The following is a 16,187-nucleotide window of genomic DNA, read 5'->3' on the forward strand; positions in this document are numbered from 1 at the left end:
AAGGCAGTTGGACGAGATGATCGTTGTAGGTCCCTTCCAACCGGAACTATTCTTTCTATATTTCACATATCTTATTTCCAGATATCTTACATCTTGTGGTTTGTTGTGTGTGTGTGGGGGGTTTGCCTTCTTTTTTCCCCGTACTACTAATAAAAAAGGATACTCACCTTTGCAGTTAATATAACTTTACACTAAGGGGAATTAAATATCTTGGGGGGTAAAATGGATGTGGGGTGATGGCAGGTGGGCAACATTGCTAAAGGATTAACGAAAAAAAGCTTGTAAGTGATTCAAAGTAAATCTTGGCTGGGGAGAAAATTTCTCCTTAAGGAGAATATACATAGTGCACTATAAAGATGAGAAAAGGTGTTCAAGAAACTTTAGAGAACAGGCAACTGAGAAGGAGGATAGAAAATGAGATGGCCTGAAAAGGCCTGCTCGTCTCTGTTTTTCTGCAAATGAATTAAGCAATGTCACAATTTATGTGAAAAGCTGCTCTCCTTTATAAACACATCTGTATAACTAAGGTCTATTCTTAGCAGAATGAGAGAGAAGGAATGCAATGAGTTGAGAATGCTGTATTTGAACGTTTGACAACTGATACAATAACAGTGCAATTCACCTGTGTTTAGAAGACAAGACTTCAATCTTGGTGATCTATAACAGAAAGATACAAACTGACATGGCTGGCATGCAGTAGAATATATTTCAGGTTTGAAATTTTGATATAGCAGGGTAAAGTTTGTTCAAGAATAGATGGGCAGAAATAGAGAGAAATTTCTTAAAGATAATCTGGGGTGTTCGGTCCACAATACAGTAGGAGACATCTGCTGGGAGCAACAGTGTAATTATAAAAAGCACGAAGGAGTATTGTTATTGTAATTTGCATTGCTGTAGATCAAGAACCAACCCAAACCACTAAACCATGAAAACTAAGTGGACAAGGCTTTTTCTTCCCATCCTTTTTAGAATCATCTAAAAACTAACCAAAGGTAAGGTTTTAATATCAACACATATCTCAAACTAGGTGTTTACTGGGAAAAGGAGTATAGAAGGACAGTTGTTACAACATTCTTAGAAAGACGTTATCATGTATGTTGACTTTTTTAATACTGAAAACACTGAATGCCTACGTATGAGCTGTTCTTGTGATATTTCTGATAGTGAATCAATGCTCGCGAATGGAAAATAATGGTTTATTATTAGGGAAGTGCAAACCAGCAAAATATACTGAATAGAATTCAAGAAAGTGAATGTCATTAAAACTGGAATTTCTGCCAACAGAATGAATTGGAGTCTAAACCAAAGAAGATTCAGATCTGTTGATGATTTCTTAAATAATGAAATTGAATAAAACACAACAGTTGTCAAGGGACTTAAGTTTTCAAATCACTTGAGTAAGAGATTTTTGAAAAACTTTAAAATGAAGTAATCTTAGGTCTGTTAATAATTACCTTTTGAGAACTCATGGATGATAGGCGAAGTTCTAGAAGTCTGGAAAAGGTAGACAAGCTCAGATTTCTCCCAACTTAGATATTTGTCCAAATTTTGAAGTACATTTATCCTGGTTCCTTACATTCACTTAACATCTAAATTGTCAAGTTTGCTTTATTAAGAGCAAATAATGTAAAACTTCCTTCTTCGACAGGTCAGTGTGCCTTGTGGGTAAGGAAAATGCAGTAGATGTGATAAATATTGAGTTAAGAAAGTCATACTGTTCAAGGTGACATTCTTATATGCAAATTAGAGAAATAGGTTCCTTATGCAACTGTTGTCAATGGATGTAAAAAAGAGCAATAAGGCATAAATAGATTGGTTACAGCTTACTGCAAAACTGAAAAGATATACTTACAAGGTTCATTTTCTGGTATGAAGAGTATACAAATTACATATGCAGGCGATAAGCTCAGAAGTGACAATACTATAGAAAATATGATTTGTGTTAAAGTATTTTAATAGTTATCTACCGAATGTAAGATGTGGTCATTGTGGATAAGCCAACAATGGCATTACGAGAAAGCAAGCGTAACATTGTACTCAGATGTATGACCTGGAATTTAATGTGTAAGAAATTCCCAGGTAATTCCAATTTAATCTGCATAAGAAAGGCATCACACTATATTACATTGCTCTTTGCAGCAGATCTCAAGAAAGATGAGGGTTCTTCAGATCAGAGGCTTAGGAAAATATGACCTGGGAGGAGAGACTAGAAGAGTGTTGGTTTAGTCTAGGGGAAGTGGACAAAAAGGTCTTGCAAAAGGAAACAAATAAACTATCCTCTATGTTAAATGGCATAGTTAGAGACATGTTTAAAATTGTAGCAGAAAGGATTTAGCTAAGATCATTTAGGTTAGAATGAAATAACAGGTATCCTTGAAAGGCTGTGGAAACTCCATCTCATGAGGTTTGATGTTTTTGGTTTATTTTTTTAATTTTTTTTCCTGGGTTGTGGTTTGGTTGTGGTTTTTTTTTTTTTTTTTTTTTTTTTATAGAAATTTTTTTTACTCTGCTTTTGCTTTTGTTAGACAAAACAGAAAAGACAGGTAACGGTGACCTTAAGGTCACTGTCAGGACTATTCCCTACCACTGATGCTGACTAATGTCTCTATCGAATGTGCAGAAATACTAAATTATAAACTACAATTAAGTTACTCCATTGATAGTGATTCCTCAGATTGGATTTGTATTAGATGTCAGTTAGATGAAAACTATACCTGTGTGTATTTTTGTATATTTATACTGTTTTGACTTGTGTAATTTTAACTAGCATTTATTCTGGTTCTATGAAGCAGATGCAGAATTCACAGTACTGGTTGTTCTTGAAGGGCTGGGTGGGTATCCTCTCTGCAAATAAATGAACTTGTATATAAACCTTATCAAAGATACAGAGTGGGATGGGATAGCTTAGCACAGCATCCTGACAATATTTTTGTGCATTTCAAATTTGTGCATTATCTTTTAATAATCAGTTATTCTGTGTTATTTAATGGAATGAATGGAATGAATATCTAAAGGAGGGTTATATTTGCCATGGAGAACAAAGCAGACTTGAGGTTCCCATGCATATCAGCTGGAGTGGCATGCAGTTCTGTTCCACATCTGTTCAGTCACCAAGTCAGACAGAGGTTGCAGTATGTGTAAAAACATCTACACTTTTATTGAGTCTTCTTATTAAAGACAATAGATTTTAAGCCTTCCTGAGTTTATTAAAACTCAGATTTGGTAGAATTGTAATAATTAATAGCACTAATAATTTTGATCTATTTTTGGAGAATGACGAAATATCTTCCTGACTGATTACAAATTGCATAGTATCTTTTAGGTACAGAGAGTTTCAAGTGCTGTGCACAGCAATTTCAAGTGAAAATACAATTAGTAGTTATGTGCTAAACCTAATTGTGGTATTTAGATGTAGCTGGTTATTTAGTTTGGTGTACTCCTTTTCTAAGAAAGGTATTGTACCATTGGTTCAGTAAAGTTCAGAAATATTTTTCAGGTGCTATATGAAAATACCAGTGGTAAGGAAGATGTGAAGTTAAAATTTCGTTTTCAAACCTTTTTGGTCTTTTTGCAGTTTGGAAGTTAAGAATTACTTTAGCTAGCTGTCTGAAGAGAAAGAAGTTAAATTCTGTTATTATTGTTGGTAAATGGACCTGTAGTTGTTCTTTGAGAATAATTCTATAGAGATTTTAATTAATTTTTTGAAAAGAAAAATAAATGTCATCAAGCTATACAGAATGCATGAGTCCAGCCCATCTTTCAGGAAAACATGCACCACAGCCCCCCAAATAAAAATAAAATAAACCCATAAGGTACTTCATAGTATTTTTCTCTAAGCCTAAGGAACAGAAGTGGAGGTAATATTTCCAGAAATTATTGCATTAACAATGAACATATTCCAAATGGTACTTTAAATTGTTTTGCTTTTGTGGGTTTGAATAAACTTAAGAATTTAAATCTTACAGAAAACTGGCTAGGGAACTTATGATCAAAATAATTCTTTTTTTCATGAAGACTGGAAAATTTTATTCACTATTTTCAAATACAGAAAAATGTGATGGGAAAACTATTTAAATGAAAAATGAAAACAGGAAAATGGAGACATAATCAGTATCACATTTTGCATGGGGCATAAATTTAAACTCAGATTTATCCAAACTTAATTACGCTTTTACTCCTACTTCAGTATTACATATTTTGTCCTCTGGTTGGAAATGCACTTGAGAAGTCAACCCCTTTGTGAATTGCTCTACATCAGTCTCAGCTCAAATATTCCCGTCTTAAAACATTTTAGCTTCAATTCCAGATTTTTCTTCTCTTGCACTCTTACCAATTTTTTAGCAAAAACATAACTGCTTTTGTTTCCAAGAATAAATGTGCTTACCTAGTGTAAATTCCAGTTTAGAATGTTCATTTATGATTCTTTTCCAACCAAGTCCATTTTGATTTCTAGTAGATATTATTTTTTATTTAGTTTTGTATAGCTTGATACAATAGTGATACTTCTATGGTATGGCTAGAAATTGCTAACTTGTTCTACTGCTTCTTTTGTCATTGATTCTGACAGCTTTGACAAAAGCTGTTTTGTCCTTCGACTGTAGTAGATCTCTTTTTTCCTCTTCACCCTCATTAAACTGCACTGCTCATAGATGTCAGCCATCTGAGAGATCATACTTCACAGTATCACAAGACTTCTTTTGAAATGCCCAGGACTGTTAATTGTCATTGCTGTCACCATCATCACACTGAATTAAAGAGAAAGCTTTCTGACAATGTTCAAAAAACATGTTCAGAAAACTGAATAATAACAGTATTTCAAATCAGGCATATCATAATAGAGCCACATATGTAAAGGAATGTCACATGGTGCTGGAGACTAGAAAAACATGGCAAATCTAATATAAAAGGCTTAATGTTTTCTTAATTTTCAACATTTTCTTCAATTATATTAAATTATTTTTTTCTTATATTTTAACACATAAGGTGCAGAGGTGAGGGAGGGAATGGACAGTTCTCTTTTTTTTTTTCCTAGCTGTTGTATGCTGCAGCTGATAAGTACTCAGGTGGTATGAAAAAACTTATCTTCTTCATCTTGTTATGGTGGTCTTCAAGATCAAAACCTTTCCATGAACTGAAGGCCTTTTCTGAACTTAAGCAGCACATTGATTCCCTCTTGTGGAACTGTGTGGGATGGGGCAGAGGGCTTTTTTCACTGCAGTGCTGAAAAGCCATTATTAGAAAAGAATTGTTACTGGAAATAGGCTGATTTGGGATTGGCTATTTGAAACTAGCTATAAAAGATGTTCACACCCATGCTCTGACGTGCTCACTTAGCATATTTAAGGAAAACAATAAAGCTGATTATTGCCTTGCACTTCAATTACAGCTGGTTATGCTGAAACAGCAGTAAAATGCATTTAACATTCAGATGCTAAGACCCAAGACACAGAAAAATTAAGTGATATGCACAGTATTAGAATGGAAATCTGACTGTGGAGTTAAACCTGGATCCCTGTTTTCTTGTTCAGTGATTTTTAACCCTAAGGCTAGTCTCTCCTATACGTGGCATTTTCATAATCTCAACTTCAATATTAATTATGAATATAATTTTAAACACTTCTGCTTTCCTGTACTAAGTAATTGTTTCAAAACAAAAATTTTTTTTAGTCTAAAATAAAGTTTTTTTCTGTCTTTAGTCTAGACACTTTTAGATCTTTCATAATAATGAGGTTTGTATTTCAAATACATATACATACATGCACACACGTCTAGTTAAAAACACAGTTCTGCCTATTTTTTGTTTTAGAAAGGAACATTTTTCTCAGACATTAGTATCACTGTGCTCCAAGTCCTCCTGAAGTACACCATTGGTTATATCAGCATCATTTTGTGGAAGTGCAGGTCAAGGAGTGAAAGAAGTCCCCTCAGCCTGTTGACACATACTCATACCATTTGTATGATCACAGTTGATCCTAGGTTCTCCAGCAAAGTAGCCTCTGTTTGTTGAGCTGACATTGACCAAAAATGGGTAAAAGTGCTGGAGATAAAGGTTAAAGGTCTCGAGTCAGGTCCATCCTTCCACATACAAAGTAAGGATCACCTGAAGTTTGGGGACTGGACTTTCTCTCCAAATGTGCCCAGAAGGCACTAATTACCATACCTGAGCATGCAGTTGAATCCAAAAATGTGGATGTGAAGGCAAATCAGGTATTAGCTCTCCAACACTGAACCTTTAAAGCTCAGGTCAAATTTTGGAACCAAAGACATTCAAATATGTCCCCCCTTCCCATGCACAATTCATCTTTGAATTAGTTTATTTTTAATAAAGGAAACTGTAGAGCCTTTAAAATGAAAATAAACATCTAAAATATTTCTGTTGTATGCTTCTAAATATTGAGCTTTGGAGCTCATGAAAACTATCTGATTGTCTTGATAAATGTCCAGCTGTGTGTGACACAGAATAGGACACACTTCAATATGTCAGCATGAGGGCAAGCTGAATGTTGGGAGACTGCATCATAACCAAAATTATGGAGTAGTTTAGCAAGAGGCATAGTTCTTAGCCCTAGAAATCTTGTTTCAGCAGACAATTAAGTCAGTAGATGGATTGCTGGCATCAGTACCATTATTCTATGTTGAAGTTTTGTATCTGGAGCAGAAGATTTAGTCTCAGTCCCATCCAGACAGTAAGCACTATGGAAGATACTGATTTGGGAAAGGAAATGCCAGGAGAGAACTAACTACCTAAACTGAAAAGTTTTCTCTGATTACTGACATGGCCACCATCCAAGAGAGAGTTTTTGAAAAATATATTCAGTTGGAAATAATGTAACTTCTATTTGTCCTCTCATACTTGGTGACCCAGAACTGGCTTTTCAGTGTGACTAAAACTTCTTTTAGTGATATTGTCAAAAGAAATATATTTCCTCAAAACAAGAACCCTTTCCCCCCCAAAAAAAATCCCAAAACCAACTTGCTCATCAAATCATTTTTTCTAACAACATAAACTGCTGGTTTTGAAGAACTGTACCTTCTTTAAGTGTGTTTGTATAGCTGAAAGGCCACATATGGGGAGAGTGAATCTTGGAATGAATTAATCAAGATATGATAGAACACGTCAACGTAGTCTAAGAGTGTTCCGATTTATAAACAGGAGTTCTTCTGTATCTCTGAAGAAGAGTTGGGGGCAGTAGGTCACTACTGTGTGCTTTGATAAGGAGATAAGTACATAGTTACAGATAACTTGACATTATAGAGCCTCTATACATCTACACTTTTTCCTCCAGAAGGAAATTTTGTCATCCAAATAGACCTCCAGAGTTCATCCTGGCAAATACTATTATTATCATGGGTGATTAGTGTATCTTGGCTTGCCCTAATGAATCTAATTTTAAAATTTTCAGCTGAAGTTATTATAAACAGAGCAGCTATATTTCTTGACAAAGGGCTTGTTAAATAGAATTTGCTTTGGCAAAACTACTGCTGAAGTCAGTTACCAGACACTTTTCTTTCTTTCTACTGAGACAGTGCTATCATATTCCTGGTAGGAATCAAGATTAACAATAGAAAAATAATTTAAGTCAACTTAAAAATAGATATCTTTGAACTCTTCTTCATGTCAGTTCCACTAATTGTAGTGCATTTTTAATATTGCAGATTTCAAGTGGCATAAAGCTCTAATGCAGTAATATCTGTAATATATACATATACACGCATACACACATAGTGTTCTGATTACTCTCCAATGCTTCAACTGCAAGACTGAAAAAAACTGCTAAAATGTTGGACTTTAAAGCTGGTAATAAGGAGCTGTATTAATTATGTTTACAGTAACAAGATAAATTTTTCTGGATTACGTATCTTAAAACTCTTCCTCCATTAAAGACACTTCACACCATTGGTACTGTATTTAAATGGGTTTAAATATAACTGACGACAATTTTAAGGGTGCTTTACACTGCCGGAATTGGGCGAATTGATCTTAATGTAGTAAAAAGGCTAAGTATGAATAAATGAGAAAGGTCCACCAAGCTGTCTTTTCCCTTCATCTCTATTTTCTCTGTATTTTTCTTAATGGTGTTTCTGTATTTTGCTGTTATACCCAAGAACACAGAACAGCCCACTGTTCAAGTAGCCCTGCTAGCAAGTGCAATTTCTTTTTTTTTTTTTTTTTATTTTATTCCTTTTCTTAAAAATGTTTTTTAAGTAGAGGACAAGGATGATAAAACTAATCTTGAGAGTTCATGGGTAATCTGTTCAGGATGTCCAATATCTGTGAATCATTTTATAGCAATAAACTGTTCCGGTTGATGTGAAGCATTCTATCAATGCCCAATAAACTGGCATTCTCCTCCCTTCTACCCATACTCCTTTCAAAGCCCAATACACAATGATATTTTTCTGAGACATAACCAGAAAAACTGGGCAGGGGGCTGCCAGGGAAGGAGAAGAGTGCAGAGAGGTGTGAGAGGAAACAACTTGCTGAAAATAGGGAAACTATTCTGGTAGCTCTACAAAGCAATATATTATTATTTTTGAAGTTTTTGAGATTCTGAAGATAGGAGTAGCCTTTAAAAGAGCATTAGTGTTCTTTTGTACAGAAAAAGGTTCATGTGTTCAGCCTATTGCAAAGTGCATTTGCTTGCATTCTTCCTGTGCAGCACAAAGGCGGCATTAACGGAAATGATAAATAGTTTGATGAGCAGGCCAGGTGGCATAGCAATGGCTCACAAGACTGCTGAGCTGGAGACACAGGTTTTAAAACAAACTTGGGGCTCTTGCTTCCTGGACTGGTTGAAGTTGAACATGTCGAGGAGGTAATGTGATTGATCTCTTTGGAGGAAGATGCCAGCTGGAGAGCTCACAAACTGCTCCTTCAGGATTCTCCTTAAAGATGAATTGATGGCAGCTTCTGAAAAGAGTTACTCACACCGCATTCTTCCCAGCCATTCAGAGGTAAGACTCTATCACAGTGGCTGCTAAAAGAAGGAATTGAGAGTTTAAAGGGACAGGAAAAAGGTGTCCCTGGTGAAAGAAACTGCAGGAAGTACATTCCCAAAATGCAGCTATTATTTCTATACTGTTGTAAAATAGTTTTTTTTTTTTTAGGAGCTTGTCCACACAAATGGTTGGGTTTTTTTTTCTTCATTACACTGGGATCCTGTAATGCTAATAAAATAAGAGGTCAGCATTTCATCTGAGGGCTGTACTTCATTTTATATTGTAAATCTGTTGTTTTAAAAATATTCTAGGCTCAAATCTGTGCTTTTGTATTGACAAATATCTCCTCAAAATCATGGTGAAGAAAGGACTCATTTTGTCCTTAGCTTCATTGTCCTTGTAGTTCTCACATTATGTTCCTCCCTTCATGGGAGGCTCTGGTACCTCTTTTTCTGATTAGCTACACATGAGCTACATACGTGCCCTTTTGAAACTATCCCTTGCTGATCCAGAGACTTTATTTTTCAGTGCGTGACAGCTCATTACTGATTCTGAATAACCAGCTTGACTATTTCCTCTTATGTCAGACAACAACAACAGTAAAGTTACTTTGGGATTAACAGTAGCTCAGAAACTTAGAGTTAATGTATAAATACTCCATGCTTGTTTGACCTAAAACTACCTTGGCCCTTAGCCATATGCACAGAGGGTAGAAATGGAGTCCCACAGGCAAACTGGACACAGTAGGAAGACGCAGTCTTGCATCTCTGGAATCTCACTCATCCAAATGGGCCATAACAGTATTAGGAAAAAGTGAAAATACAGACAGAACAAATTTTGGCAACATCTAAAAATGAAAGCAAACAATGAATTTGTCTGACTTCACCTGATGTATTCAGGACTATATGTTAAAGAGACTAAACAAGGTAGAGCTCATTTTTGGTTACTGGAAGGCACTAGTTTTACTGCAAAAAGCCTTAAACGTATGATGTCTTGTAACTGTGAAAAATTGAACTCCAAACACAGATTGTTACTATAAGGATAGTGGCAGAATTTATTTATATCATAGGTGGATTGCCTGGTTACTTCTCAAGTGTGCGATGTTTTGATCCCCTGGACCTCTTCTTGGCCATTGCACCTACTCTTCCTGTGGAAACCAGGATGTTAGGGTGTGGTGGGGAAGAGAAGATCGGTGATAACCAGGAGTTGGGAAGCAGTTGCTGTCCACAGCTGGATCCAGGTGCTGCAATTTACGTGTAGGAGCTTGTTCTTTTAGGTTATATCTTTTCAGTGCTTAATTTTTTCCTTTGGTTACAAATAATGACCCACTGCTCAATATTTAACCTATAAAAGAAGCGGGGGGAAAATTAAACTGCTCAAAATGGTTGGAAAACACTGCAGACAAAAGAACCCAGAGTCAGGGGTTTTTACCTAATTACTTTTAAACACAAGCTTCCGATCACTCATTTTGTAAGTGAGAAAAAGGATGCAAGTACATAAATACATACCTTTCCCCTTCCTAGGAAGAAAAAAACCGCTGTGTGTATTTTCACCACACGCAGTCCAGCAACGTTTACCCTGGCAGCTGACTGGGGGAGCAGCAGGTTCAGGCCATTTTGTGTAACGGCTTCTGCTGCTTTGTGTGTAACGGCTTTACCTGTCGTTCAGGGCTGCAGCCCCTCAGGGTGTCCCTGCCCCGGCGTGAGGCGCCCACGGCCGCAGCCTGCCTCCCCCTCAGCCGGGCTGTGCTGTGGCAAGGGGCTCCCTCCCTCGAAGAGGGTGTCGCCCGCCCTGAGTGGCGGGCGGTGTCTTTCTTCAATACTTTCGAGCAGGGCTGCCTCCCTTTGGCGCCCGGTGGGATTTTTTCACTGCTGTTTAGGTTGGATCAGCGCCGGCTGGAACTGGCTGGGGGCGGGGGCCGGGGAGGGACGGCCCCCCCCCCCCCTTGTACCTTGTGCCTTGCACAGGCGATAATCTCCAACGTATTTCAACTCCAGTGCCTTCATCCAGGCATAATGGAGAGGAAAAGGTAAAGAGAATGCTGGTTTTTGGTTTTTTTTTTTGGTGTGGTTTTTGTTTGTTTGTTTTCAGATTAATTATGCCATTTTTGCTCAGGGAATTAATTTGGTGGTTTTTGTTTTCTAGGGAAACTAGACTGCGCTTCACACACTTTATATAACACAAATACTGCATCACAAATGCTAGGTACGATGTGGAAGGAAACTTTAAGCCTTTGATTTATATTTGCAAAAGCCTGCTTTTGAAGTGTGATCCAGGCCTGGAAAGCCTTTACTCAGTCTCAGTTCCCACTAATGCCTGAATGAGGAAATGCTGCTTCTCAGCACTTTACCCATTGGCGCTCTGACATAGAAATAAAAGTACCAGAGAGAGGTACGCTCAGCACTATCAGATTTTTTTGTTCCATGAGGTGTTTCTCTGCAGCGAGGAGCTGTAGGGTGACTGGGGTAGCAGTACTTGCCACCCGTGACACAGCTTCATGGTAGCTCCCCACACCGTGAGCTCTCTGCAGAGCGGCGTGTCCAGGGGCCTCTGCGTGGGAGGCAGCAGCCCTTGCGAGTGAGGGAGTTTTGTTTTCCAAAATTGTTCCCGTGAGAGCCTAGCAAGCTGGAAACTGTTGAATTTGTGCCAGCAAGGATTTATTTTTTAAGTATGGATGAGGATGAACAAATATTCTTTGTAGCGGATGGCCTGGGGGACTACTGAAGTGAGTAATTTAGTAGACTAGAACATGTTTTGTGCCCTGCGTAATTCATCTGAACTTAATAAATGCTGGTGGCTGGAAACACAATGAAAAACTTACGTTAAAATCCTAAAACTGGAAGTATGTGTTAACTGTAACTATTACTAAAATTAAATATTCTGATATACATAGAAGCTATGAGCAACAATACTACACATTAAAAGCTTAAGGTTGCTTTTTTCATTTCACATTGATGAGGACAGGAGAAAAACCTTTGCTTTGAAATACCTGGAATTTGTTTATGTCTCAGATTTGCTTTAGCTTTAAAATAAGTTTTGAGGAAGCTCACTGGTTACTGTTTACATGTCCTGACAGTTATTGAAGGCATAAATACTTCATTTGCTTGCATGCACACCTGTACTGCCCCAGCGCTGAGGTCCAGTCAGTGCACTACAGAGGTGTGCATTCACAGGTTTTCTACCCCTCATTCTCATGCTGAGGTTCCTCTGGTAGCTTCTACAGCTTTTGTACTGCCTTCACAGTGTGGTACTTTCTTTATTGCTCATTGCTTCTCTCTCAGATACATAGGTAATCTAGCAAGCAGACACTATACTTATCATAGTATTCTCCTTGACAGTTTTTAATTGTTCTGATATTAGTTCCTGCATCTGTAAATCTTCTATTTCAAATTTTGGTGGGATTTTTTCTTCTTCTGGGGTAGCCTAATCATGACAAGATTTATGAAGAGGAGGACTTTCTTTTTTTAATTCTTGAACAGCCCAGTTAGGCTCTTGAGGAGAGCATGAAGTGATTGATGCTCACTTTGCTCACCTTCTTGGGTAATGCTCTGAAACAGAACAAAGCTTGAAGAAAGTTTTTGAATTGTTGGCTCTCACCCCCTGCAGTTTTTGTCAGCCATACAGTAGATGTTTAATTCATAACAGTATTGTAAGACATCTACTTCACAAGCTCCTATAGGCCACAAAACCCTTCTCGCCATTCTGTAACAAACCTTGGACCTACAGTAAAAGACCAAAACTGTATTGCATTGGTGCAAGAAATGGGAATAGATCAAGGGACCTGTCAATTTGTAATGTCCTACATTTGTTTACCAAAATGTTGGAACTTATGGACTTGCTACAGAGAAAAGCAGCCTCCCTTTTTCCCTTCCTTCCATCCCACCTTAACATTCCTTGACAATCTTAACTAAGTCTCCAAAGGTGTAACAAAGGTGACTGGTGTAACACCTGAGAATATGAGTAAAACATACGAAGTAGGCACTTTGCCCTTCTAAGTAAACAATGCTTTGAAAGAACAGTTTGCAGTCAAGAAAGAACAATCAGATTTCCTTTTAACCCTTGATATATTAAAAATACTGAGTACGGTACTTGTACAGAAAACTTGAACTTCATGAATCACTTTTGTGTCTTACACAATCAAATTAATTTCACAGTCGCTTCCACAAACATAATAACTTTTGTTCTGGAGTGGTTCTGATTCCAAAACTTGCACAGTAAAGCTACTTTTGTCTCTTGCTATTCTTGAAAATTGGTTCAGTATGGAAATATGAGAACAGGGACTAAAGCCCAGGTGTTTCCTTTCTCAGATGACTGTCATAACCATCATACTAACAAGTGTCTATTTGTCTCCTACTGAGCAACTCCAGCTGCAGATTTGGATAACAGTGCACTTAAGAATAGTCTATAATACTTTATTCATTCCTTGCCTCCCAAATAAAATAAAATTTGATTCCTCTGGAAAAACAAAACCGCCAAATATATTTGAGATTACAAAAATCCTGAGGGAGAAGTCATCATGCTATTATCCAAAAACAACTGCGTGGTTGAGAGACAGTTCTGATTTTCCTCATTTTGAGTAAATGCATATTTTGTAATCATTGCCTCCATTTGAGACTCAAACAGCAGTGCAGTTTTGAATCTCATAATCTTCAATCTCTTTTAGCATATTTTCAGCAGTAATGTTTATTTTTTATACAGCTTTCCATTTTTCTGTACATGTCGTGGATATGATTTTTTGAGTGAATTGTGGACTTCTCATCTTTGGTAGTTTACTTAATGCTCTCCCATTGGCAGATTGATATTTGTTTTGTGAAACTGATTATAATCTCTTTCCTACCATGTATCTGTGACACAAAGCTGTGTTTAAGAGTTTCGTGTTGTCTAATCTCCCGTACTCACAGCGGTTTCTAGTTGTGATGATCTGCTGCAAGGAATGACTGAAGGTTTATGAAATGTTCAGTGTGACATAGAACTTTTTCCACTAAATATTACTTGGAGGTTAAAATACAGCTCATCCCAGAAGTCCCCATTAGTATCTGAATACTTCAGGGGTACAAGGTCCTGAAGATGTCTGTCCATTCAGATTCTCACCCCCTGCCCCAAATCTGCCATTTTTCCCCCTGTCTTCTTGCTTTTAAGAGTGATGTAAGTAGTTCAGATAGATACATGTCTCTAGTTCACATACTGACAGCTCATATATCAATTTTGGATACTGTTGTCTTGTTACATGGCAACACATTTTGCAGCACTATCTGATTAGAACTAACATGGCTATTTAGAAAGCTGTCTTTCTGTCTGTCTTCTCAGTCATATTTGACTAGTGACCATCAAAAGCCAGGATTTCTTTTTTTCTGGCACAGTGTGTCATACTACCTGTCCCATATTGCCAGTCTTGTGATTTGTAGTTCTTAAGTGGAAGTGCATGGATATCAGAGCAAGTGAGCAACTGGCAGGACTTTACCTTTGAGAAAGACTCTGCTTTGAAATGTGGTGCTTCCCTCAACCTGAAATCATCTAATTTTTTTTGAGCACAAGGGCATACTTTCTAGTTGCTTTATTTTTCTTAGTCTTAAGGAAAAGGGGAAGACTTTGGGACAATCCTAAGTGTTTTTGTTGACATGTTACTGTCAGTTATTTTTGATAAGGTGGTTAATAGCTATGGGGTATGCTATGTTATTAATTTCAAAGCTTTACTTCCATGTAATTGTCCCAGATTATCTGAAAATGGTACTAATATGCAGTAGTTGTATAAACTTTTAAGTTAGAAAAGACACCTCTTCTACAGAGCTTTTAACTATCTTTCTTCAAGATTATTTAGAAATCAAGTATTAAATAAATTTAAACTTCCATTAAATACATTAATTCATTTTATGTAAATATCATAGCATTTGAGGTAAATATGGCAATTTTTAAAGTTTGAATTCATTTCTAAAAGTAATATTTTCACAACGATGTAGACTTACTTCTGCCATTTACTCAGAAGTCACATATACCCTAGCTATCACTTCTCTGTGTCTTAGCAAGCAGGGACCAGGTCTAGTCAGGAGAAAGTACTTCAGTTTCCCTATCTGTTCTGCCCTCAGCATCTGTACTAAAGATTGCCAGTAAACATAGTGGTGTTTCTGTAATTCTTTAATAGTGGCTTTTATTTCCTTTTCAAAGCAGGACGAGCTTTTTAGAAGATGGAAATTTGAGAGATTATTTAGCTATAGGTAACAATTGTCTCAGTTTGAACAATATACACATTGTTGAGAATGGTTGTATGTGATAGGGGTATTACTGAGAAATTGTGATGAAATAAGTGATATTGTACCTGTGACACAGACTTGTGAGTGAAGAAGAAATTCCTAAATTGACTAAATAGCAAGGTTGTCCTTCCCACTCTGCTTTAGGGCCTAAGGGGTCTACTGGGATCCTCTGCCAGATCTCCACACCTGCAGTCTTAATTTAGGAAGGTTTTATATAGTAAGCTATAATTCCTGTTCCAGCTAATTTTGGCAGAAACTGTTGAGAAAGTAATGTGGATCCTTTGCAGGGTCAAAAAGGGGGAATGATGAAATAGAGGAGACTGATTTTATCTTTCAGTTATATCCTCCACTGGTCTGATTCTGCTGGAAATGATTACAGCTAAGTGTTTTTTACAATCTAAAAGCTTCATAGCAAAAAATTATGGCAACACTATGTTACTAAAATCTCTCAGCATTATGTTACTAGAAGAACAACGTATGTTGGAAAAAGGCTGTATTAAATCCTCTGTCAGAGGTTATCACAATTTCTTACTGACACTGTAGTGTGGTTCCATGTTACATTATGACAACATCATTTCCTGAAATCAAGACAGCTTTGACATCCAGTTGTAACCAGGAAGACTATTTAGAGATAAAATAAAATACCAGTGTTTTTTAATACTAGACAGTGCTGCCCATGATGATAACTAAATAATAATTAGTCATCTCTGTTAATATTTTTGATGTAGTGAAATGAGCTATTTCAGATTTTAGAAGCACTTCACTTCATTTACACCTGGATCCTGCTGTAACTGAAATCCTAAGCAGAGCTTCCAGTTTTTGGCAGCTGGGTGTATTATATATGTGCACTGCAAACATAATGATGAACAGTAACCTTTGTTACTGCCACTAAGTGGAGCATGCTCCAATGCAAGACGGAAGTGAGCATGGCAGAATACATCTTTTTTTTGCTAACACAGAAATAAACTGCTACTTTCTAGGAGACCTGTTTTTACCCTG

General features: G+C 37.0%; 1 protein-coding gene across 1 annotated transcript in view; it reads left to right on the forward strand.

Moving 5' to 3' along the window:
• GRIK2 (glutamate ionotropic receptor kainate type subunit 2) overlaps positions 1 to 16,187 on the forward strand; it is a 454,779-nt gene that overhangs the window by 156,911 nt on the left and 281,681 nt on the right. The window lies entirely within an intron of this gene.

The sequence above is a fragment of the Aptenodytes forsteri genome, unplaced genomic scaffold (assembly GCF_000699145.1).
Source record: "Aptenodytes forsteri isolate BGI_AS27 unplaced genomic scaffold, ASM69914v1 Scaffold171, whole genome shotgun sequence".
Lineage (NCBI taxonomy): Eukaryota > Metazoa > Chordata > Aves > Sphenisciformes > Spheniscidae > Aptenodytes > Aptenodytes forsteri.